The 26,414-nt window shown below is 42.4% G+C and overlaps 1 protein-coding gene and 1 long non-coding RNA gene across 5 annotated transcripts in view; one reads left to right on the top strand and one right to left on the bottom strand.

Moving 5' to 3' along the window:
• Positions 1-2,981: 2,981 nt before the first annotated feature.
• Positions 2,982-18,984, bottom strand: LOC143443284 (uncharacterized). 4 transcript variants are annotated; one of them, XR_013112110.1, is made up of 5 exons: positions 18,406-18,984; positions 8,088-8,152; positions 4,925-5,002; positions 3,644-3,765; positions 2,982-3,482 (listed from the first exon to the last, which is right to left on the bottom strand). It is a non-coding gene; the product is annotated as an uncharacterized LOC143443284 (long non-coding RNA). The 4 variants fall into 4 exon arrangements; XR_013112108.1 differs by having other exon boundaries at positions 8,088-8,179; positions 18,406-18,983; XR_013112111.1 differs by lacking the exon at positions 4,925-5,002 and having other exon boundaries at positions 18,406-18,979.
• Positions 9,604-26,414, top strand: part of Gmpr (guanosine monophosphate reductase) — an 84,663-nt gene continuing 67,852 nt past the window's right edge. Inside the window, exon 1 of the mRNA XM_076939111.1 lies at positions 9,604-9,699. The gene's annotated coding sequence lies outside the window, so the exon portion shown is untranslated. The remainder of the gene's footprint in view (positions 9,700-26,414) is intronic.

Here is a 26,414-nt window from a genome sequence, read left to right as displayed (position 1 = left end):
AACTGGCCTGTGACAACTAAAGATACAGAAACCACAGTCTTAATGCCTCCACCTTTAGTAGAAACTTGGTCACACTGTGGCTCTAGTCCCACAGGTTAGCAGGAGGCATTAGTGATAAAGATAAGCAAATACCTAACTGAATTTAGACCAAAGGAAGTAGCTGAAATTCAAAATAACTAGCTAGAGAATGATCCAACATCATCAATCCTTTTGGAACGGATGGCTGCACTCTGAAACAGCACCCCTTTCAGAGCCTTTGGGGGCTCCTGTTAAGGCCCAGTCGCTTTCTTTTTCTTTGAATACACTCTCCTTTAGGGATCCCCGAAAAATGTCTGAGGAACATTGAGAGCCAAAACACTATATACCTTCATTCAAAACCAGAGCCAAGTGTTTTTGAAATGCTTACAGTACTTTTAAGCTGCCACATTAAGGATCTAACTTATACTCTGAGTTATGGAATTATACACAGAGGAAAGCAGGGTTGCTCTTTTCTGACACTGAGGAAAAACACAGGAGAACACTGATAAATTTGCCTCATGCCAAATGTTAGGTGGGCATCAGAGGTGCGCTTACCTCCAATCCTGGAGAAAATCTCCTTCTGTATACTGTGGTGCCCCCCACCCCCCACGTTAGATACAAGGAAACTGGGGCAAATAGTTAATTAAAATAGACGTAGTGGTGCCTGATTATAATCCTACCATTTGGGAGGCTGAAGCAGGGGACTCACCATGAGTTCAAGGTCAGCCTGGACTACTTTTACTTTGCAAGTTCAAGGCCAGAATGTGCTATCAAGACCTTGTCTCAAAAATTAAAAAAAAAAAAAAAAAAAAAAAAAAAAAGGCTAAAAAAGAATGAGTTAACAGCTGAGACTGGGAACAGCACCCTCCCCCAACACTCAACGGCAGAATTCCAAAGAGGCTTTGTCTACAGATCATTAACCTTTAACCCATAATTTCACAGGCAGCTTTGTTTGTTTCAGGATTTATGGTTCGTACACTTTCATTTGCTGGAGGAAAACATGTAAGAGATAGCAATCAAAGGGCAAAGAGCTGTGGACCCATGTTCTAAGGTCTTTGGGGTACAATCTTACCACATTGTTAAGTATCACCCGTAACAGCTGCAGATAACATCTGTCCTTTTAATGCAGAGAAAAGTCATCCTTGTTGGTCGGTACACAGGCTCCATGAGGTTGGCTTACAGAGTGTACGTAAAACACTGGACCTCTCCCTAGGTCTTCTTTCACAAATGCTTCAAGGAAAGACCCTGGGAATCTGCATTTTAGAGTTTCCAAATTGATTTTCAGATAGACAACCGTTTTAGAAGGGTTTAGTTTCTTTTCTCGTTGCTATGACCGAATAGCTATTTGGGGCAGGAAGGGTCTATTTTTGCTTACAGTCTGAGGATCCTTCCATCACGGCAAGGAATGTACTGGTGGTCAGAGAGGACACTGCAGAGCGCTAATAGGAACTGGTTGCCAAGCTGCAAACTTGGTAGACCCTCCATGACCTACCTCCTCTTCAGCAAATCTGGATCGACCTCTTAAAGCGCCTACAACCTTCAAAAGCCATGCTACTAACTGGGGACCTTTCATACCCAAACCACAACAGGAACCTCTGATCTAAGTCTGTCTTCAACACAGTGGAAGCCTTTCCTTCAGCACATCCTGATAGGCAGGCAAACACTCTGCCCTGGGACCCAAGCAGATGCTCCTGCCTGGGAATTACCAATTTTAAGAAAGCATGGATTTCATTGGGGGTTGTTTTGTTTTGTTTTGTTCTGGTTTCAGTTTTTTTTTTGTTTGTGTGTTTGTTTGTTTTATGAGTTAACACAATTAGTTGGAAAGTCCTTTCTTAATTTCACTTCAACTGGCTCACAGGATGGAAGAACTTTACTGGACAAGCCTAATGACCTGATTTTAATTCCCCCAAACCAGGTGAAGGTGGAAGGCTAGAACCACCTCTCCAGAGCTGTCCTCCGATGGCACACACCTCAGCACACAATCATTTGCAGTTTTACACCTTACCTGTACACTTCCATTCTCCGGCCCACAGCATCTCACTATATAGAATAAGGTGTATAAGATTCTCCAGATAGACGACCAGGACTTTTAGATATTCAGAAAGGACTAAAATATTTCCCCTTAAGGTTTCTCTCTTGTTTGCTAAGATCATTGCTTTAATGTTTTAGGACTGGCCATAAATTCAATAACCTTTGTCATAAAAATAAGACTTGTAAGGGCTGGCAAGATGTTTGCCACCAAACCTGGGGACCTTAAGTTGGATCCCCAGCACCCACATCATGGAAGTCAAGAGCCAGCTTTGAAAAGTTGTCCTCTGACCTGCACACTCATGCTGTGGCAAGCATTTGCTACCCCCTCCCCCAACACACACACACACAGTTAATGTAAAAACAGTTTAATGAAAAACACTTTATAGAAGATCAGACTCAAGGGGCCAACAAATAAAAATGGACAAATAGAAAACTAAAATAGTAATGTGCAATTATCTCTTTGAAAAGCACCAGAGTGTTTCTTACTGATGCTAATGCAGGGAGAATATATTTCTGAAAGCGTGTGATCATACAAAGTTGTTAGAAAACAGCAGGTCGCATCTGCTTAAGTTAAGTACATATGCATTTTTGACTCAGTAATTTCACTTCTGAGAATATGTTCCTAAAAGTAAAAACCTTAAGTACAAAAAAAAAATGATTTTTAAACACACACACACACACACACACACACACTGTATGTATGTGTGAGTATATGCCTGTGAGTGTAGTTGCCCTTGGAGGTCAAAGGCTCTCTGGAGCTGGAGTTGCAGGCAGGTGTGAGCCATCTGACTTGGGTGCTGGGAACCAGACTCAGATCCTCTGAAGGGGCAGTGTACTCTCTTGACTGCTGAACTCTTTCACTGGCTCAGAAAATTGACAAGTGTCTTAATTACAATTCTATTGCTATGAAGAGACACCATGACCAAGGCAAGTTATAAAAGAAAACATTTATTTGGGGATTGCTTACAGTTTAAAAGGGTCAGTTCATGGTCATCACGATGGGAAGCACTGGAGTAGGTATGAGCAGCGGTTGGGAGTTTACATGAGTTGGAGACAGAGCAAAAGAGACTAGGCCTGGCAGGAACTCTTGAAATCTCAAGCCCTACCTCCAGGAACACGCCTTCTCCAAAAAGGCCACACCTCTTAATCCTTCTTAAACAGCCCACTAACTAGGGATCAAGCATTCAGACATACCTGCCTGGGCGTGTTACTCTCATTTACATAATCACAGCAAGTATTGGCAAGACTGTGGAACAAAGAATCCCTCATTCATACAATCACACGGACAGTTTGTTTGTTGGTGTCTCTGAAATGGACACACGTTCGTTCACATTACGATGTAGCGGCAACACCACTCTTGGTTTGTTCCATTCGAGATGGGAGTGCGCATTTCGCTGGAAGAGATGGAGAAAAGTGTTGAGCGTTCACGCAAGCTGAAAAATAAAAGTGAACGGCCATGGTTTGGATGCTCGTTCCCTGTAAGACCTCAGATAAAATGTAACTGCCACTGTAATGGCATTGGGTAGAATTTTAAAATGATTCCATCTCAGATGGGATCCAATAAATAGAGGCCAGGCCTTTGCCAGGTACCCACCTATAGTCCCTTTTATCTCAGACTTCCCCACCTCCAGACACATGAGAAATAAATTTCTGTTCTTTCTAAACTCAGGAATCCTGTCACACAGTAGCACAGAATGGACTAAGATGTTACTCGGGCTGTAATGAGAACAGAAGAAAGAATTGTCACATGCACTTAGTAACATTACACGAGAATAAGAACCACTAACTTAACTCATTGGGATGAGTGGATCCTAGGAGATAATCTCAGCATGACAAAGTACAGATTTAATAATCACAACAAGTGTTGGCAAGACTGTGGAACAAGAATCCCTCACTCATACAGTCACACCGAGACTTTGTAATTACAGATTAGTACAACGTTCTCTGTTTATATTTAGCCCCTGAGCACTCGAAAACTCATAGAAATCAGAAGGGTGGCTGCTAATGACTGCAAGGGGAAGCGTTTCTGGAAGCAGGTGATGTCCCCTTGCCTCTCCTGAGTTAGTGTATGAAATCTATTCGCCTCTAAAGTTCACTGAGCTGCGAGCCTCCGATTTGTGCACCTAGCTGTCCCCAGAACAATCACATGTGTCGGGTTGTTAAGCAGTTGCTTTTGTAGAGATATTTTCAAATAAAGCAAGCACTGCACAGTAAAGAAATTAACTACATTGTAGGCATTATGCATTCACTAACACAAACGAGTCCATTTTGGTAACAGCAAAATTCTAGAGAATATCCTATTTGGGGACAGAAGTATCAATTAATTCTTTGACAAGTTCATATATGTATATGGTATATTCTTTGGCACACACACATACTATATATATATATATATATATATATGTGTATTATATATACATTATATATTATATATTTTATATATTATATAAAATATATATACACATATGTATTATATATAAGTGTATATATATATTATATTCTGAAGGCATAAATTATTTTTTAACAAGGGTTTTAAGCAAAGTTTGCTTCAAGGGTCAAAGTTTGCTTTAAAGACATCAGTCCACTTTTGGTTTTTGCTTTTTTTTTTTTTTTTAAATCAGGTTTGTGAAGGTAAATTTTGTTACCTAATTCATTGAAGTATGGAGCTACTCACCAACCCTAAAACAAAACCTGGAAGTCTTTCTAATCACCCGTTTGTTTATGCTGCAGCAGAAGAAAAAACAAACTGGTTTCCTACTTCCTCTCAAAATCCTAGCCTGAAAAGCCTGTATTTCTTCAACACACTGCTGGATGAACACTATTTAATCAGACCCAACCATTTGGAATTTAAAAGTTGCAAAGTAATTATATTTACCAGGCCACTGACTGAGGAAGGAGGCTGCATTGGCTGATGAATTTGGATGCTGTGAAATGGGTCATGGCAGCAGATGGCCTTCCAAGAAAAAAAACAAAACAAAACAAAAAAAAAAAACAAATCTCTGGCATGGGCTGTTCTTTCTCCTTGGCCTCCTTAATTGAATCCCACCACACGACAGTGGAAATGCTCAAATCAGGTTGCAGAGCTCTGGCGTGTCTAATCAGAGAGGTTATGAATTGTTAAGGAATAATATTTTAAATTGAGATCGCCATATGTTGGGACCTAAATATAAAGCCAGGGCTCGGTTGTAAATCGGTTGTAAATCGCCACCATGATTTATTTATTAAGCGCTCATGTCACAGGCTGCATACACACTGGCTTATTTGATCATGACCCATAAATCTGACAGTGGGGATTAGTATAATCTGTACTTTACAAATGAAAAAAAGAGATTCAGAGAATATACTGACCAAGTTCAAAGTGAACCCAAAGATATTTTGATGAGATATTTAATTGAAGTGTGAAGATGCTTTGGCTTTATTAAGCTCAAAGTGAGCATATTTGGACCATGGTTTCCTTTTGTTTAGATTTTTTTTTTTTTTTTTTTTTTTTTTTTTTTTTTTGGTGCTGGGGAATTAGCTCAGCACATGCCTTCTAAGTATACAGTTGACTATTGAGCTATACTTCTGCTACTGGTTTGTGGCTGCTAAATCCATGTCCTGTAAAAGAAACCAGGGCACTTTGGAGAAACAAACAACTCCAGAGCTAGGGATGGAAATATACAAGATGAGCCCAGAACATCTCATCATACCAAATATAGTCATATTATATATAATATATATTTATTACATATAACATATATACACATGTCTATAGCATCTATATGTATGTATTGCATATATGTACCTGGAATCCTGTCAAAGCTCTCAGAGCTCTTACTGAACAAACAGGAATAATTTGAACATCACTGAAAGTTGATCCTTAAAATGAATGTAAGCACACACAACAGTCTTAGCTTAAATACACAAAGAACATTTAAATCTATCAGTTCACAATACTAAACAGCAACTCACTGATCTTCTGAGACTCTGGGGAGTCAATAACTACCGTGAAACTTGTCAAACAGGAGGAAGACTCAAGAGCTCCCTCTACTTCTAGAGTTAAATTTGCTCTTAGTGTTTTACTATGCAGAAAATTTAACTTTTTTTTTTCCCCCCAAGACAGGATTTCTCTATGCAATAGAGCCCTGGCTGTCCTGGACTTGCTTTGTAGACCAGGTTGGTCTCTGTCTCTCGTATGCTGGGAATTTAACTTTTAATGTGGCTAAATTTGGCCTTTTCTTCTATAGATTACACTTGATGATTTTGGAAACTATTATACACTTAGATAATATAAAGGTGTTCCTTTTTCGAACAACAACAACAACAAAACCATTTTGCATGCTGATGCTCAGGTTATTATTGCACCCGGAATTGATCTTGTGTTTAATGTTTGCTGGACCAAAATGTGTGAGTCATAGTGCATGCAGCAGTGTATGCCTGTACTTGTTATATGGGCAGCTCCTGCAGGAAGTTACTAGCTATGGGCCACCAAGGCGACACAGTGAGACCCTGTATGAAGGAGTGAGAATAATAAGTTTTCTAAAGAGAGGTAGTATCTTTTAATTACAATGTTACTAATTTATAAAGAGCAAATGAACACAAATAATCATTTTTCTAATCAAAAGCCATCTTTGGGAAAGTATTAAAAATTCTCATTAGTGTTACCATTTAAATAATAACAACAGAATAAACATATGGGTATGTTGATACCCTCTCACAAGTGTGGAACAGCTGAATTACTCTGAGTAGTCTTTAGTTAGAAGTTCTACATTGAAATGCATATTTTATGATGGCCTTCATTTTTGTTTTGTTTTTTGTTTTTTGTTTTTCGAGACAGGGTTTCTCTGTGTAGCTCTGGCTGTCCTGGAACTCACTCTGTAGACCAGGCTAGCCTCGAACTCAGAAATCCGCCTGCCTCTGCCTCCCAAGTGCTGGGATTAAAGGCGTGTGCCACCACCGCCCAGCGATGGCCTTCATTTTTGTGTTCTGCCCTCTCCTTATTCAATATACACTTGATTCCAATGTCACAAAATGAAATAGGCAACTTTGCTTTTGAGATTTTTTATTATTATCCTTTAATTTTGTAAAAACAGACAGTGTTTTTCCCTTAAAGATTTGGAAATGCCCCCTATATAAATACCTGGCATCTTTGGTTTTAATAAAGCATTTTGACTGCTGACATGTGTCTTTTATTCCATTAGTTAGCTGAGGTCCTGGCATACACCTGTAATGCCAGCATTTGGGAAATAGGGAGATCAAGAAAGATCAGAGTACAGTCAGTCCCAGCTGGGTAGAGAGTTCTGGGCCAGCCTAAGACACTACGTCAAAAATCAAAACACACGTTTCTTAATTTTAGAAAGTACAGATACACTAGTAATTACTACTTAACAAAAATCCTTCAACTAATGACTTAAAATAATACATGTCAACATAGTCTTGCAGGTCAAGAATCCATTCTCTTCTTAAAGGTTTACTTATTTCTATTTTATATGTACGAATCTTTTGCCACCATGTGTGTACAATGTCTGCAGAGGCCAGAAGAAGGCATCAGAATTTTTGGGACCAGAGTTACAGATGGTTGTAAGTCACCACGTGTTCTGGGAAACATGTGGAAAATTGAAAGAACAACCAGAGCTCTTAAACACTGAACCCACAATTCAACTCTCAGAACTCATTTTTGACCTTAGCTTGCTTTACTCTGATTCTCTCACAGGGCTGTAGTCCAGGTACCAGCTGGGGTCATATTCATCTCTGGCATGACTGGAGATCTGTTCCCAATTCAGGACTGTAACTGGCATCTGGTCTAGACAGTTATTGGTTGGTGACTTGGCTTCTTGCCATTTGGACTTCTCCATGTTGCAGTCCAAAAGACAACAGCTGGTTTCCCACTTATTAAACCAGCTAAAGAACAAGACTGGACAGACCAGACAGGAGCTGCAGTGCTGCTGTAATCTAATCTGGGCTGGCAACTGTCTTAGGTAGGGTTTCTATTGGTTTGAAGAGGCACCATGAGCATGGTAACTCTTATTAAGAAAAGCGGTGAATTGAAGCTGACTTACAGTTCAGAGGTTTAGTCCATCGTCTTCATGGTGGGAAGCATGGGGGCACACAGGCAGACATGGTGCTGGAGAAGGAGCCAAGAGTTCTTCATCTGGATAGGTAGGCAACAGAGTTGGGGAATGGGGTAGGGAGAAGGAGAGGGAGAGGGAGGGAGGGAGACAGACAGACAGACAGACAGACAGACAGACAGACAGAGACACTGGGCCTGGCTTGAGCACTTGAAGCCACAAAGTCCACCTGCAATGACAGACTTCCTCCAACAAGGCCACACTGCCTAATAGTGACACTCCTATGAGGCTATGGGGTCTGCTTCCATTCAAACCACCACAGCAACATACCTTAAAAGCTGACTGGTTTTAGGTCTGCCGCTGCTTCTTCAGTCTACTTTGGTGAGTAGTGTGTTTCTATATAGTAATTAGTCCACCTAAGCTTTCTAATTATTCCTGTCAAGTTCTCAGTTTTATCACTTCCAGTAGTATACAGAAGCTATAACCGCTGTCTTTTAACCATGATAAAAATACATTTCTTTTCTAACTGCTCAAGCAAAAGCAATCCAGGGCCGACCTGCTGACTTCATGGTGCTAAGAACAAGACTCACTCATTACCCTGCTATCTTCAGTTCATGGCTTGTATCTTGTGGCTTACCTGAGTCTGTAGGAATCCATTTGGCATGATAAAAGCTGGGGATCTTGGGGATGACTTAAATTTTGCTCAGCAGGTTTTCCAAGCATCAACGAATGAGGAAAGTTATTGAGCTGAGCACACTATTCCAGCCATTGGTCCCTGGCTTGTGTCTTAATTGTCATTAGAAACATCAATGGTTTGTGAGAAAAGCCTCTTCTGAGTGGCGCGTATGGATGTGTTGAATTGTAGCCAAGAACCATGGGCAAGATTTATGTGTGCTGTTTCTGGGCTTGTCCCCAAACCTCCCATGTACAATATATGCTTTCTGCTTTTACTCCTGATCATTGGGTGGATTTGTGTGCTGTTATTTTGGGAAGAATCAAATAAAGAATTCCTCAGTGTAAATCTACTAGCTTCAAATTGCTCGACTAAGTACATGTTTTCTCCAAGCCCCTTAAATAACGTGTGCCATTGTTGGGCCAGTGGCTAGTTCTGCGGTAGTCCCCAAGGTAGTTTGTCTAAATCCAGCAGTCACTCCCAGTGAATATTTTACCAGCTTCAATGGAAAGCCAGTCCTTCCATCCCTTGTTTTATTCGGAACTGAAGAGGCCTGAGTCATCTAGACTGTGCCCAGCATCATTTTCCCCTCATGACTTGAACATATGTTTGCTCTTCCGTTTACACACTGTGGGATCTCAAGAGCGTACCAAATATGTCATCCAAGAGCCCTGCTTAGCAATGACAGTGTACCAAATGCCCCTGCCTGTCAAGTCAGATTTGATCACAGAGCAGTTCCTGCTGGGTCTTTTGAATCCAGACTCTCCCCCCAGACACTCTCTCCATGTCGTTGGCACCACCACCTGCTCTCAGCAATGATTTGGTGGCCGTCTCCAACTGAAGCCTTCCCCTTCCTGGGATGTGGTTAAGGCGAAGCAGGATGGATGTCCACATGGACTACATAGCGGGGTCATTCCCAACGTTTTCTCAGTAAGTTCTGTTTATTTTTACACTTTACTTTTCCCGTTTCTCTCCCTTGAAAGCTCCTTTGCGACATTGTTTCTTTGTCGGTTTATATGTTTGTTTCCTGTCTATCACCAATTCAGGAAATTCTAGTCAAGGTCTTCCAGGAGGCTGTGTTTTGGTTTTTGTTTGTTTTTTGTTTGGTCCTCTTTGCTTAGCTTTGCTTCTTTTCTGCGGTGTTAAGGGTCAGACAGAGGCCCTGAACACTTCAATGTACTGAACGTGCCGTCTCCACCGAGCTGAAGCCAAACCTGTGCAGATTCTGAGAATCAGGCCCATATATTGTACATGAACCTCAAAGTTCAATGGGACCAAAGACGTTTAAGGACTATTACTGTGGTCATACTAGTTGGTTAATTTGTTTGTGTTCTTGACACTATATCATTTTGTGTTGTTTTGTTTGCTTGTTTGCTTGCTTTTCCTGCAACTTCCTGAGACTTTGGGGTGAAGGGTCTTAAAGACAACTATTTTAATTTAGACAATCTTGAGTTTCGTGGCTGCATCTGTTAAAAGAAACAGTAAAACTGCTGGCTATAACAGGGTTGGGCTATAGCTCAGCTGGTAGACTGCCTGCCTAGCATGCACAAAGCTCTGGGGTTTGTCTCTAGAACAGAACTTGGTGGCACACATTTATAACTACAGCCTTTAGAGGTAGACACAGGAGGTTCAGAGTCCAAGGTCATCTTCAGCTGTACTGAGAGATATTAGCCACCTGGGATGTGTGAGACTTTAAAAATTACTACAAATATGTGGCTGGATAAATGGCTCAGTAGTTAAGAGCACTGGCTGCTCTTGCAGAGGTTCCAGGCTCAGTTTCCAGCATCTACATGGTGGCTCACAATTATCTGTAGCTCCAGATCCAACAGATCCAACATCATGTTCTGGCCTCCTTTGGTACCAGGTGTGCACCTGGTACATATTTACACATTTGAGTAAAAAATACTCATATACATAAAGTGAACACATCTTTAAAATATAAATTAAAAATAAAATAGTGTCACTGAGCTACCTGATGTCAGCCTGAGAACCTGGGTTTGATCCCAAGGACCCATACGGTGAATTGTCTCACTTATATTTCACATACATACACATATACACACACATACATACACACATACATGTGCATTCACACACACATACACACACATACACATGCATTCACACACACATACACACATATACACACATACACATGCATTCACACACACATACACACATATACACACATACACATGCATTCACACACACATACATACACACATACACATGCATTCATACACACATACACATGCATTCACACACACATACATACACACATACACATGCATTCATACACACATACACATGCATTCACACACACATACATACACACATACACATGCATTCATACACACATACACACATATACACACACATACATACACACATACACATGCATTCATACACACATACATATACACACACATACACATGCATTCATACACACATACATATACACACACATACATACACACATACACATGCATTCATACACACATACACACATATACACACACATACATACACACATACACATGCATTCATACACACATACACACATATACACACACATACATACACATGCATTCACACACACACATAAACACACACATAGGCACGTAAACACATATACACATACATACATATATACACACATAAACACATATATACATATACACATACACACATACACACACATACATACACACACATATATACACACACATACACATATACACACATATACATACATATACCCACACACGTACACACATTACAGTGAAGACAATAAAAACAATTAAATAAAACAAAAATTTCTGGCTCAAATGGCTCTACTAACAAACTCCATCAAACAATAAAGAAATAATACCAATTTCTATTTTTAAAAATAATTTATTTTATTTTTTTAATTTATTTTTATTTCATGTGCCTTGGTGTTTCGCCTGCATGTGTGTGTCTGCATGAGGATGTCAGATTCCCTGGAACTGGAGTTACAGGCAGTTGTGAACTGCCATGTGGGTGCTGGGAATTGAACCTTGGATCCTCTGGAAGATCAAACTTTTAATATGAATCTTTATCCCTGGGCCATCTCTCCAGCCCCCAATTTCTATTTTTAATGCTGGATATTTAAACCAACAGTTCTGATCGTTGTCCACTGGATGGAGGGAGGGGCATGAAGAACAGGCTTGAGAAGTTGATAATGAAGTATAGTTCCTGTTGGGTTGTTCTGTTTGCTACTACTAATGCCTGGATTCTGAATTTAGGGGTCAGCATAGAGGGAAACGGTGATGGGAGAGAAGACATGTCTTTGGAAAGCTTAGTGTGAGTAATTTAAAAACCTATTTTCTGGCTTAAAGAATAATTGTAGTCATTTTAATATATCCATTTTATAATTAAAGCACAAGCAGCGGCCACTAACATGGAAGGCAAGAGAAGTTAATGAAAAGATAAAGCTACATAACCACCAGCATAGTAATGCGAAAGAAATTGCTATTTTCAGAGAGCTTCTATTAAAGGAATATTTGAAGTCACAGGACCCTCCTGACACTGGTTTTTGAGAGGTGACCCCATCCTCTGATTATCCAATTTTCCCTTTGAGTAATGAGTTCATTTACCATTTTTATGATTTTCCCTCTGTACCCTGCAGCTCTCCATTTTTCCCTCTTCCCTCTGGACATCTGCTACCTTTTCCAAATCATCACAAAATCCGGACAAACATGGTACAAACCTGTTATCCCAGCCCTCAGGAAGCCGAGGCAACATGCTTTGTGCAAGTTCAAGGGTAGCCTGGTCCTCATAGTGAAACTTTGTCTCAATAAATAAAATAATTTAATATGTTTAATTTAATTTAACAGGATTGGGATGGGGTTCAATTAGTAGAATATCTGCTGTGCAAGCCTGAATCTCTGAGTTCAGATCCCTAGAACCCACATAAAGAGCCACATGGCAACATACTGCCCAAGGCCAATACTAAGAAGGAAGAAGGCAGGGACAGGTGGCTCCCAAACACTCACTGGCCAGCCAGCCTAGCAGAATCAATGAGCTTCTGGTTCACTGAGAGATCCCTGTCTCAAAAAATACAAGCTGTGTGCACAAGATCAAGCCAGTAAAAATTCTAGCCTGGATGTGGGAGAGGCCTGACCTTCCCTCACACCTTCTTGGAGGAGCCATTGACAATCGATGGCTGCCAGAGGAGGAGGAAGGAAGAGTCTATCCCATTTGGTGACACAGTCAACTGCAGGTTGCACATGCCCCAGTGGGTGGGCACACACCCATGTATATATAGGTGTCACTAATTGGAGTTGGAGTTATTGATAACAAAGTATAAAGATAAACATAATTAAAAACATATATTATTATATTTATATTATATATTATTTTATATCCATCTTCAATTATATATTAAATATATTTAATAGCAGCCAGGCATGGTGGTACATGCCTGTAATATCAGCACTCAGGAGGCAGAGAAGCAGGCTGATCTCTATGAGTTGAGGCTAGCCTGGTCTACATAGTAAGTTCCCAGGACAGCCAGGACTGTTACATAGAGAGACCCTGTCTCATACACACACACACACACACACACACACACACACACACACACACACTATATATATATATATATATATATATATATATATATATATATATATATATGCAATTTGGAGGGAGGTGGGTAGGGGCAATAGAGAGAATTGAATCAGGTGGATGTACGTTGCACGATTGTGTGAAACTTTGGGTGTGGGGATAGCACTGGCTTCTGTATGGCTTTTCCCAGTGAAGCCATCGGACACTCCCTCGCCCTCGTCCTAAGAGAGACCCAAGACACCCCAGCCAGGGAACAAAGAACACAGAAGGAAAGGCCTCCTGCAAAATCCAGATTCGACTTTAAGGAAACTTTGTTCTCTTACCATGAGCCGATAGCATTCAGGCATGACTAGCATGTGGCGAGGTGGTTTTAATTCTTGTTTTCTACTCTCTACTGAGAATTAACAAGACCACAGTCAGGAAGCCTTTAAACAGGAGGACAGGCCCTAAGCCCGAGAATCCTTGAACTGGATAATCTACCTATGAATAACAGCCCCGCCCCACCCCATTACCAGGAGCCAAGAGCAAGTCCCCACCAAAACCTCTCCCTGCTGGAGACTTTAGGGCTCCTTCAGCATGCTAGCCGGTATTCAAGGCCGGACAAACAGCTCGCCATCAGCTCAGACATGTCTGTCCTCAACGAGGGGAGAACGTTCTCGACCTGAATGTGAACGCAGTTTGGAGTTTATACAGGCTTGCTCGGTGTCTCTCGGAGTTTGCGCCAGTGAACAAGGGTTTGCCTCTGCTGGCAAAGGCCGGCAGTGACACTGGGAGACAGGGGCATTTGAAACCACATTTTTTGGCTCATTAAAGCCATTCTCTCCGTGTTGCGCCCGTGCCAGTCAACCTATTCTCAAGGCGTTTTCTCAATGGTGCACTTCAGGGAGGTTGGGCATGGATCTTGCAAGGCACTGGAGACGGTCCAGAAGCTTCATCGAGGCGAGTTTATATTCTTGGGCTCTGGCAACCTTTGAATGGCACTTCCACCTTTGAGAACTCCCACACAAAGCTCCCTCTGCACAGTTTACCCACGGACCGAGAAGTTTGTTTCATCTTGCTCTGAAGTCTGGGGCGTCTTGTTTCCACCACACAGCAGCCACCACAAACAAGTGCAAACTCACACATCTCTTTGGAGGTCTTTCCTACCCTAGACATTAAGAGGTGCCAGAGGCAAGGAACGCTTCAAAAGTAATGGCAAAACACGCCTGAGCTGAGACTGTCCTCATTAATTAGAATGGCTTATAGAACTTTCTGCGCATGAAAATAAAACAGCTCCTTGTATTGATAGACCAAGAAAAAAAAAGCAGTGGTTTCCCTTTCAATATACGCTGCCATGGCCAGTGTAGATGGTATTAAGGTGCTGGGAGGTTGTCCAGTCCTGGCTGTAGTTCTGCCTGTGTATGATGTCCAGTATTTGAAAAAGAAAGAAAGAAAGACAGACCAGACAGACACACAGACACACTTGTTTTAACTTAGCTAAACACATTAGTACCCAGTTCCTAAGAGTTGCTCTGCTCTGCTGAAATATGCCCTGGGAAGTCTGTCTCTCCTGATTTGGGTGGCACGATGAATGTTAAACACTAGCTGTCTGGTTCAAGAGCCGGAACATCTAATTCAGAGAGGGCTAAATAAAAACAAAACTAAACCAAAAACAAAAAAACAGCTTTTCGTGCAGCTGTCATCTGAACGGTCTTCAGTGAGGTAAACGGGCAAGCATGACATCAGCTAATCCAATTGGAGAGGGAGAAATTACCCTACAGTTTCAGATGATATCATCTATTACAAAGATAAGTTCTGACACATCCACTAAGCACTGTTAAAACTAACAGGTCTTTAGCACGGTTGCCAGATAAAAGATCAATCCACAAAAAAATCAATGTCTTTCTATGCAGTAGCAATAAATAAGCTGAAATGACATTAGGACCCGGTGAGATGGTACAGCAGAAAAAGCCAGAGGGTAGGGTCAACTCCAGCACCCACCCAGTGGAAGGAATCTGCCCCCTCAAGTTATCCTCTGATACGCCACTCCTGCAACACACACATGAACAAGTGAAGAAAATACTCAGGGACCAATTAACAACAACAACAAAAAAGTATATAGCCTAGTTTTGAAAGTATAAAATGTATAGACAGAAAAGCTGTTCTGAGCTCATAAATTGATACTTAGTTTTAGCAGACAGCTCTCCAGGGCAGCCTTACCATTCCATCACTGCAATATTCAGTGTACAAACGCTCCAAGATGTCCGCTCTCTTCTTGACATTTGTTATTATCTGACTAAAAAAAACCTCTCTAGCAGCCACCCTAATGGGTGGCAAATGGTATCTAATTGAGGTTTTGATGTCTCTTCTCTGATGACAAATGATTGTGACATTTTCTAGAGTGCTTCTCCAGCCACTCAAGCGTCTTCTGCCTTTGAAAACCAACTGCTTATGTTTTTGCTCATTTCTGTCCTCTATGTTTGGAATGTTGGGTTGTAATAGTTTTCTGTGTAGTCAAGATTCAAGTCCCTCATCAGATGTTTTCTTTGCAAAGCTTTCTGTCTCCTTGGCTTGTGTTCTCATCCTCTTGGAGGCTTCTGTCTTTATATAGCACCTTAGTGTCTCAGCTACTTACGACGCAAGTGTTGAATGTGGGAAGTGAAACTCACCCAACTTTGTCATTTACAGAAAAAAATATATGTACACACACACACACAGGATCTGTTATATTTTGATATTAATTTTGGATTATTTTCTAAATTTTTGCCAATGGGAATTTGATAGGAACTACTTTTGATCTTATCTGTCAAATTGTGAATATTTGCATTTTAATTCTTTCCTCCTCTTTTAAAAAACTCTAGCCAGGCTCAGTCTAGCATGTGGAGTCATGACAGGGCATTGATGTTTCAGGGCCCCCAATTAACATGCACAGCTCAGTCTTTTTGGTTTGCAGAAGACCCCACTGGGTCTTTCCTTGGCATGGTAGAAAGCTTGCCTGTTGGTAAACACAGCTTCAGGAGGATGCCTTGTTCCTAGACGGAACATCTGTAGCATTGACTTGAGAGTGTGGCCCCAAAAGATCAGCTCAGCCTCGTGGACACAGTACCTAGTTGAGATGGGCTGGTGAGGCAGCTCAGAGAACCGAAGTGTGGGTCCCATCAATCACTCAGGGCATCTTGCAGCCACCTGCAAAGCCATTTCCAGGACATGCAATGCCCTCTTCTAACCCCTAAGGACACTGTACTCTTTGGTACACACACACACACACACACACACACACACACACACACACGTACACATAAATAAAATTAAGTCTTGTGAATTTTTTTTTTTTGAAGAATGCATGCCAGTCTTCTCCTAAGGCATCATATAAAGTGATGAAATTAGGGGTTTTTGTTTGTTTTTGGCTGGCCTGGAAATTATCTTTGAACTTGCTAGAATCCTCTGACCTCTGCAGATGTTGGAAGTTTTAACTAAAGAGTGACAGGTAAATGTGGGGGTGCAGTATCTCGGCTGTGGCTACTGTGTGTCTCTATTAAAGTCATTAAGGGTGAGCTAGAGGCAAAAGGATCAGGAGCCAAGGCCAACCTGGGCTACACAGCGAAAGCCTGTCTCAAATATAAACCACCAGCAATAGCAACAACTATGAAAATATTCTTACTGATGCTGAATTTTTACTCTAAAACTCTGATATACTTTTCATCCCATTTTAAAATTATTCACCATACTGAACACATAGCTCACAGTAAACAACTTCTCAAGAGTTATTAGGTCCTCTGGGGAAATTCTCATGAAGTGAGGAAAAAAATTCTCACTCGATAAGCTTCTTGAATTATACATTTGAGATGTGTATGTATAAATTTTAATTGGGCAGGCTGATACTTTTTAAGAAGACAAATGGCCTTCACTTTTAGCTTAATTTTTTTTCTTTTGAATTTGGGAGAGGCAGTACTTCTTTACACCCCAACCCCACCCCGGTTCTGAAAACATCCTCTGTTCCTTCAAAAGCTGATGAACTCAAAGAGACAGAAATTTCTCTTGCATGATACAGAAAAGGCCTGGGTGGGAAGACTTGGCCGCCATGCGGCGGGTTGAAGGGGCAGCTGCGCCTTCCGCTGCCCCTGTGTGCAAATGTGCGCTCTGGTTTTGCGCCAGGCTCATGGCAACTGCTTCTTGTTTTCAAACTTCTCACTGTTGTCTGTGCCTTTAAATCTCTCTTCATGTGTAGGAGACTCATTTTCAACCACGAAAGGCCAGCGTTGACGTGACAGTTTCTGTTGTTTTGTTCTGCAGGCTAGCAAGCATTCATAGACTGGCCAACACAATGCTTGCTGGACCTTGCTTCCTGTCTGGTGACCCAGCTCCCCTGAATCTCAAATAAATGTTTCTGTCAGGAGACTGAGCGTCCAGCTGTGCAAATTGGTCACAGATGTAATTGCATTTGCCCTCTGCCCTGGAAGAAAACATGCCTGTGGTTGGGGGTTTAGATGTCTGCAAATGAAACACATTACTCCTGACTTTGGGTAACAGCCGTGACGCCCAAAATAAACTGCCTCAAAGACGCCATGGTGTCACCAGATATCCTGGATTGTTGCTACCCAGAATCCAGACTGGTCACCAGTTACCAGAACCGGACTATTTCATTGGCTGGTCAAACCAAGCTTTCCCATTGGCTCCTGTAACTCCCAAACCAGACTGCAAGCACCCTCTGGCCCTTGCTGGCATCCACAGAACATTTACAAAGCGCTATGATACCAGATTCCCGGAACAGCATGCCAGGGCAGCCACAGGACAGCCACACTGCCCTGCCAACCCTCAGCAGCTGCTGGAATCTAATTAAAATAAACACAGCAGTATCCTGCTGCACCCCGCCCAGCACCTCAGGGTTAATCCAGCCACACAACTTTTCTGGAGAGTCTGGCACAGAAATTCAACCCCAGAGACGACCTCATGAAGCACTGAATCTAAAGCCAACCAGGACAGAGGGGTTGTGTCTATCTGAACCTCTCTGGGTGGGAAAAGGACAAATACTTGTCTGTCTCGGAGACTGCCGTAAGAGAATCTTACCTCTTAGCGGTTTCTATGTGGCTTTGCAGATATGGAGAACCAGGCACCTGGGCTGTGTGTTTAGGAGCTGCTGGGTAGCCGTTCTCCCTGAAACTGAAGATTGGCAGAAGTCATTGAGCAAAGTTCATGGAACTTTCCAGAGAACTGGCCAAGGAATACGGGCATTGAAACAGAACTGGATTTTCCTGTGACACCTAACATGAGGAGCTCAGGCCAGCTGGCTTTAAGTGCCAATCTACCCTGTTGACTCTGTCACTTTAAGAGTTACGCACCTGTGCTCCTCAATCCTCCTCCTCTTTTCTTTTCCTCCTCTTCCTTGCATTCCCCCACTCCTCCTTCCTTGTTTTCTTTGTTTTGGTTTGATTGTTCAAGATGGGATGTCACCATGTAGCTCATACTGGTTTAAAAAAAAAAAAAATCACAGCTATCCTCCTGCCTCAGCCTCCCAAGTTCTGGGATTACAGGCATGTACCACCAAACCCCGAGTCAGTTTCTTCATTTGTAAATGGGAAAATAAAAATCCATAGTTTATAGTGTTTCAGGGAAACCAAGAGGTAGTAATCCTAATTCATATGAGGTGCTTGTAAGACAGCTTGGGAAACAGGAGATGCGGGGCAGGAGAGACATGGAGAGGAAAAGAGGAAGAAGCGGAACGCTTTTGCTGAACGGTTTAGCCCAGAGCTAGTGTTCTCTGGAGAAAACGGAACAAAAGGATATATGATAACACATGCAGAGATTTATTATGAGATACAGGGTATGTACATACACACACATACATACATACATACATACATATACACATACATACATGTATATATACATATATACATATGCATACAGACAGACACATACATATGCATATACACACATACAGACATGCATGCACATACATATACACACAAACACACATGCATATGTACACACACATACACACACACACACATAATGGGACACCATTCAACCTTTGCAAAGTAGAGAGAATTAGAAAATTGTCCAATATGAAGTGACCTGGGTAAGCCTTAGGTTATTACGGTAGATGAAATAAACAAGTCACAAATGTGTGATACTTTTATATGAAGTAACTAAAATAATCAAATGTGTAGAATCAAGGAATAGAATGTGCTTGGCAGGGCCTGGGGAGGGGAACATCACTGTGAGTTGTCAAAACTGAAGAAGCTCCCCAAGTCTGCTCTGCAGTGCTGTAGCTATAGTTATCAATAGTGCAATTCTCCTGCCTCAGCCTGCTGAGCATATAGATTGCAAGAAGGCAGCATCATACCTGGGCTGACATTATTTGCTCTTTCATTAATAACTGAGGGTAGTGGAGTGATTGGGGGATGGGTGAACAGAGTGAGATGCATTTCTGTGGGGGTGAGACCAGGTGAGGGGCACAGTGACAAGTCAGGTCTGTCTGGCAAGAACATACTAAATGCTGACAGACTGGGTGAGGCTTCACATTTGTATATTGGGGTAAACAAGAAATTAACAGCAATTGCTTGCATTAACATTTGAACAAATTTCTGCACTGCTGTGCATGCCAATATGGCCAATTTTAAAGACGGAAACTCCTTGTTTCGGAGATAAGCTTGAAGAAGAAAGGTTGAGGAATTCTGGGAGCATATGCTGAAGTCAGGGCTTATGGCCAGATCTGAATAAGTTTCAGTGTCTTCAGAGTGAATGGGTAAAGGCTTTGCTTCTCAGTGGAGTCTATTTTATCCCCACCAGTGGTCCTCAACATCTTGGCCCTCCATGTGCTTTGAGAGTCCTCACCTGTGTGCACCAGGAAGCAGGCACAGCCTCGCCTCTCAACAAGTAAGACAGACCGGTCCTTTGATGAAGGACGGAGTGAACCTCTTTCAAGAGCTTGCTCTGGTGTCTCCTCAGTTGTGCAGAGAAAAAAACAAAACACACATTTGTTTATTTGTTTATTTGTTTTGAGCCGGGGAAGTTTTTGAGAATACATCAAAGATCAGCTTCCTCATTTCAAAGAAAGGAAAAGACTGGCTCCCTCTTGGAAGACAGAGAAAGAAAAATGTGCTTTCCCTGCCATTTCTGGTAAATGTGGCATTACATCCTCAGGGGACGAAATGGCAACAATTCAGCTTAATGGCCTTAATTGGCTTTATTTTCCATTGAGGAATTGAGAAAAGGCTTTCAGCTGTAAAAACAGAGCAATGGGCTGAAAAAGAACAGAACCAAAACCTAACCTGGATTAAAGGAAGAGGAAGCCACTTTCCTTATAAGGTGATAATGGGGGAGGGCTACAGAGAGGCCCTGCAGAGCAACAAGCAAACCATTGGTTGGGTAGCATCACATGCTCCTGGGACCTCAAGTTGAACTAAGGAGTTAGGCAGGGGAAATGTTATTGTCACTTGAAACTTACCTGTTTGGGACCTTTGGCTGCTGGGTCTGATTTATTGGCACTGATTTTTTTTTGAAAGATTAAATTAGATAAATAACTTAGTTTTAACTTGGCGACATGAAACATTAGCGTAAGTTAGTCCATTTTGATTTTCATCCTGGTGTGTGCAAGAGCCTCTCCTTAAACAATGGTCCTGGTAACATTGGCTCAGCAATACAGATGTTTGTTATATGCATATGATATGTACATATTTTAGTTATTTTTCTTGTTCCTGTAACAAAACTACCTGACCAGAGCAGCTCCAGGAGGTTTCTGGCTCACGGTTTGATGGTGAGGCCTCCGTAGCAGGAGTATGAGGCTGCTGATCACGTCACGTGCAGTCAGGAAACAGGGACATGAATGCCGGTGTGCAGCTCGCTTGCTATCTTCTGTTCATTCAGCCCGAGACCTTAGTCAGTGGGACAGCATACCTAGCTGAATGGCAATCCCCTCTCATGGAGGCCTTGAGAAGCTGCAGGACTGTGACAAAGATCTAGAGGCAACAAAGCCATGCCACCCATCCTGTACCTATTGTCAGTGGATGGAGACCACATGGGGAAAAGTCCCTGCCTGCCTGGGTGCTGTCAGCAGGGGCCCATAGAGCAGAGCAGTAGGAGATCCTATTGTCCTGGTTGGTTGGTTGGTTGGTTGGTTGGTTGGTTGGTTGGTTGTTTCGTCAACTCCACACGAGCTAGAGTTATCTAGGAAGCGGGACCTACAATAGAGAAAAGTCTCCATGGGATTGGCTGGAAAGCCAGCACGTGGGACATTTTCATGAGTAGTGATTGGTCGCCGGTGCCCGCCATAGCAGGCAGTCCTGGGGTGTTTAAGAAAGCAGGCTAGGCAAGTCAAGAGGAGCCACGCTGCTTCAATAGTCCTCTGCTTCAGCTGCTGCCTCCGGGCTGCTGCCTCCGGTTCCTGCCCTGGCTTCCTCAGTGATGGATGCGGCCTGAGAGGTGGAAGCTGAAACAAACCCTTTCCTCCCGAGTTGTTTTTGGTCACCGTGTTTATCACGGAAATAGAGATTACCACATCTTACTTACCACATCTGCTAGCAGGACAAAAGGATAAGAGAGAGATCCAGGGGAAGATATTTGCAAATTGCAAATCAGACAAAGGATGAAAATATAAAATGATTAAGAAATCACAACTTCCATGCTTAAAAAAAAAAAAAAAAACTTTAGAAAATGGCTAAAGGACTGGATCAGATATCGTACAGAGGAGGAAGATGGACAGATGACAGAGGAGCATAGGAGAATTTGTTCAACACTATTAGCTATCAGAGAAATGCAAATTCAAAGCATAGACCATCCACCCAGACAGCCAGCACTGGGGCTGGGAGTGCTTGCCTGGAGGGCACTTCACCTCTGGGTTTGATCCCCAGCACTGAATAAACTGTTATGCCCAAATTGCAGGTACCCAAAGACAACCAAGGAGCCAATTACAATGCAAAACACATAAGAGTCTTTACTATGGGCACTTGAGCAAACTCTCTCAGACTGTTGCTGTCACAGAGGGTCAGAGTGAGAGTCTAGGGGTTCAGGGTTTTTTAATTGTGGTTACAGCAAACTTGGGGAATTTCCATATAGGTCAGCAAGTTAATATTTTAAAAACTGCATTTCTGGTGTAATCTGCGGGAACCAAACAGGAGAGCAGACCCACTTGACAAACAGGATGGTCAGGTTATCTATTCACTGCAGGATGTCTTAGGTTATCTGTATGTACCTTGACCCTGTTGTTGTAGCCTGACTGGCTGTTGCTAAGGGGGGTGGTGCCATAGGATGCTTGCTCAGGAGGACTCTGTGATTTCTGGAATCCTTGGTCTCGTACAAAATGGAGTTTCTTCAAAAACAGAGTTGGTTGGGCTTTATAAAACCAGGTGTAATACCTGTACTTCCTTCCAGTACATGGGAGACAGAGACAGAAAGACCAGGAGTTCAAGGCCAGCCTGACTAGAGACTTTGTAGGAACAAGAGATGTTAAGGATGGGAGGCCTCTCTCTGATCAGTCAGGATTCACTGAGAGGAAAATGGAAACCGGTTCAGGCGCGCTCAGGAAGCGGGTGGATTCTGGAGAAGCTCAGCCACCTCTTACAGAATTTAGCAACTGTTGTATGGTCTAGTCATGCTGATTTTCGACATTTATACAAGGAAATGAGAATGTATGTCCATGCAAAAACCTGCATGTGGATGTTCAGAGCATCTTATGGAAGACATAAGTCTGACCAATGCTAGCTGTAGACGAACATCTATCTGTTCAATTCAATTCTTTAATAGAAGGTTGGGCAAACCGTCCTTGGATTTACTTCAGACATAAAGTGTTGGATGTTATGCAAAGAAACCTCTCAGGCTTAGGGAAAGTCACAGGAAACTTTCCCTGAGCTGTGCCACTTGACAGGCCAAGGAGACAGATTTTGAAGGTAGATTGTAACCCCTACTATGGTCTATGGGAAAAGCAGCCCAGACTAAGATCTGAAAAGTAGCATAGAATTTTTGTCAAGGAGCCTAGGTGAGAACTCCAGCTGGAGGTAGAGACCGATGATGGAGCGCTTGCCAAGCACTCGTGAGGTCTTAGGTTCGATGCCCAGAGCAGAACAATCAAAACTGCTTTTGAGACAGTCTTACTACATAGCTCCGTCTGACCAGAAACACACTATGTAGACAAGGCTGGCCTCTAATTCGTAGAAATCTGCCTGCCTCTTTCTCCCGAGTGCTGGGATTAAAGGTACGTGCTATCACAGCTGGCAAGCAAAGCCATTTTAATGAAACTCTCATGTTTTTTCCTGGAGCCCAGGGTCCCGAAATCGTAATCTATGGGAAGGAGAACTCGAGGCAGGAGCTAGAGACGCAGTCCGGTCACTGGCCCACCACTCGAGGACTTTGCTTTCCCTTTTCCTCTTACTATAGTGTGTGTGACTATGTCTCCCTGCCAGTGCCTCTTCTGATGATAGTCATCTCTGAGGGAAGCAAACATAACCCTCATAAACTTCTGATTCCTGCTCAGGCTTGGCCTCAGGGCATCCAGGATCCCATGCAAGGGCAGGGACAACAGTGGTGACGGGGAGCCTTTAAAACAGAATGTCCTTTTCCTCTCTGTCATGATCAGAGATCTTGTTACCCAGGTTTTTTCTAGGGACAGGGACATACATGCTATACATATAGACAACACATTATATACATATGGACAATATGTGATATACATATTGGTAATACATGATATGTACATAAAGTAATACATTATATATATAGGTGATACATGATATACATATAGATAATATGTGATATACATGCTAGACAATACATGATATGCATATAGACATATATGTAAAAATGTCTTATGTTTGATAAAAGACATGGGTATTCTGAATCCTGTGTCTATAGAGTCTGAGGTCCTCTAGCATATGCTAACTGCAAATTTCGTTCTATTGTAGGCTGCAGCTCATCGCTTCTGTCTGGGTAACTCATACAGTGTTTCTGAGTGCTTTCCATATAAGTTATGGGACTGAAGCATAGTTTCCCAACTCTTCTAAGTCGCTTTCTGATCCTTTAGACTCCTGCCCACCACTGGTCAGTAATACCTTCAATTTCTCCTTGATTGGTTAAACTCTGTTGTAAGCCCCATTGCCACCACCAGCTAGTTTTTGTTAAAGGATGTAGTGTGTCATTGTATGGGCAGAGCATTCCACTAGAGCCATGACAAGATCGTAATTCTACAAGGACATAGCCATGGATAAAGACAATTCCTATTCAAGCCCATCTGAAGAAGTGTAAATTCCAAAGCCAGTGTCCGAGCGCCCTCTACTGGTAGCAATGGCACATTACGCCCAGCATTATTTTCCAGCACAAAGAAACTAAATTATTGATATAAGTCATTGACTTGGGGTATGCTTGAATTTCATTTTCAGTTTCTTCCAGAACCCCTGATGTTGAGACAAGACATGACATATGAAGATGTAAGTTAATTAAAAGAAGCTTCTAGCATCTAAGATGAGGAAAAGGCGAGGAATACGGAGAGGCTGTGTAAGATGGAGTCGTTTCTGTTGGATGCTGGGGATAAATAGCATCCTTGGCGATTCTTGCCAGTCTGCCCAGAAAAATGTGAGTTCCAGCAGCAGTTTCTCAAGTCAGCACTGACAGAACCTGATTGCTTAATGATTTATGGCTTTTATTACATAGTGGCCTAGAGCAAGCCCCTCTGGTAAGTCACTTCTTCAATTTGGTGACAAGAAACCAGCCATCAGGAATGATGTATGTCCTTCTAAGTTCCATGAGAAAAACAAGACTTTTCCTCTGTGTTTCTGTGTGTGGTGTTTATGCCTGTGTGAGCAGGTACACAAGTCTCTCTCTCTCTCTCTCCCTCTCTCTCTCTCTCTCTCTCTCTCTCTCTCTCTCTCTCTCTCTCTCTGTGTGTGTGTGTGTGTGTGTGTGTGTGTGTGTGTGTGTGTGTGTGTGTATGTAGATGGCAGGGCAGGCATCAGGTTTCTCCCTGTATTAGCACCACTGTATTCCTTTGAAACAAGGTCTCTCCATGAACCTGGGCTCTCAGTTTATGGCTAGGTTGGTGACCAACAAGCCCTAGTGATCCTATTGTCTCTGTCCCCTACTTGGGGTTACAGGACTGCGTGAGACCACACCCAGTTGTTGGGTTGGTTCTAGGTCAAAACAAAGGTCATCATGGTTGTGCCACAAGTGCTTTTAACCACTGAGCCATCTCTCCAACCCGTCCTTTTTCTTTCTACTGTCTTTGCAGTTGCCCTCATTATTTGTTTGCTTGCTACAGTACAGATCTGTTGTGGAGAGCCCTGGGTTTGTATTTTGATGCTAATTCCTCTTTCCTGGAAGGGGCTGCAGATGAGGAGTGAATCAGTATACAGGTGACTTGCGAACCTTCTGTCCACCTTAATTTGTAGAATAAAGGCTAGAGCCTGTGATTGGGCAGTAGAAGGGGAGGTGGAGAGAAGAGTTTGGGGAGAGAGAGGAAGAGGAGGATGAGGGAGGAGGTAGAAGGACAGTGGAGGAGAAGCACATGGCCTGGAAAAAACCAAAAGTGATAAGTGATCTCATGGGTGAGGATAGAGTAGTGTAACGGTAATTCTCTCAGTCTAGGCATGCAGTTTGTACTTATATCATTTGAGTTGTGTTTTTATTGATCGGGCCTTCTTGGGTTGGAAATTTACTACAACAGAGATTAAACAGAGGACTTCATGTTGCAATTTTATTGCATTTCATTTCAGTTTTTATGGTATAAGTAATGTGGCGGTTTGAATGAGAATAATCCCCATAGGCTCATATATTTGAATGTTTAGTCATGGGGAGTGGCACTCTTTGGAAAGGATTAGGAGGTGTGGCCCTGTCGGAAGAGGTGTGTCACTGGGAGTGGAGTTTGAAGTTTCCAAAGCCTGTGCCAAGTGTCTCTCTCTCTCTCTCTCTCTCTCTCTCTCTCTCTCTCTCTCTCTCTCTCTGTATCTCTCTCTTTGCCTCTTTCTCTTCTCTCCCCCTCCCCCTGCCCTCTCCTCTTCCCTCTCTCTGCCTAAGGATCAGATGTACCTCTCAGCTTCTCCAACACTATGCCTGCCTGCATGCTGTCATGCTCTCTGCTGTGATAGTGG

Source organism: Arvicanthis niloticus, chromosome 8 (assembly GCF_011762505.2).
Source record: "Arvicanthis niloticus isolate mArvNil1 chromosome 8, mArvNil1.pat.X, whole genome shotgun sequence".
In the NCBI taxonomy this organism is placed as follows: Eukaryota; Metazoa; Chordata; class Mammalia; order Rodentia; family Muridae; genus Arvicanthis; species Arvicanthis niloticus.
This window is presented reverse-complemented; position numbering and strand designations above follow the sequence as displayed.